Source organism: Tupaia chinensis, unplaced genomic scaffold (assembly GCF_000334495.1).
Source record: "Tupaia chinensis unplaced genomic scaffold, TupChi_1.0 Scaffold000132_1, whole genome shotgun sequence".
NCBI lineage: Eukaryota > Metazoa > Chordata > Mammalia > Scandentia > Tupaiidae > Tupaia > Tupaia belangeri.
This window is the reverse complement of record NW_006159601.1, coordinates 1,604,823-1,605,107: the sequence shown is the minus strand read 5'-3', so window position 1 is coordinate 1,605,107 and position 285 is coordinate 1,604,823.

The following is a 285-nucleotide window of genomic DNA, read 5'->3' as shown; positions in this document are numbered from 1 at the left end:
CCAGCCGCTCCCCTGCCCCAGCTCCCATCTCCCCCAGTGCCCTTCCTGACACGAGCGCCCCCCCGGCTGGGCTGTGATGGGCAGGCAGCGGGCTGCAGCTGGCCATCGCTTGTTCTAGACCTGCCCACAGCCAGGCTGCACTCCTGCCTCACGTGGCGTCCAGTGTTTGATGGTCACCCTGACTGCAGCCCTCCGTGGTCAGTGCAGCTGAGGACGTGGTGAGAAAGCCTCAGGTACCCTCCTAGGTCATCCCTCCTGTCCCCAAAGGGCTCAGCCTGCCCAGCT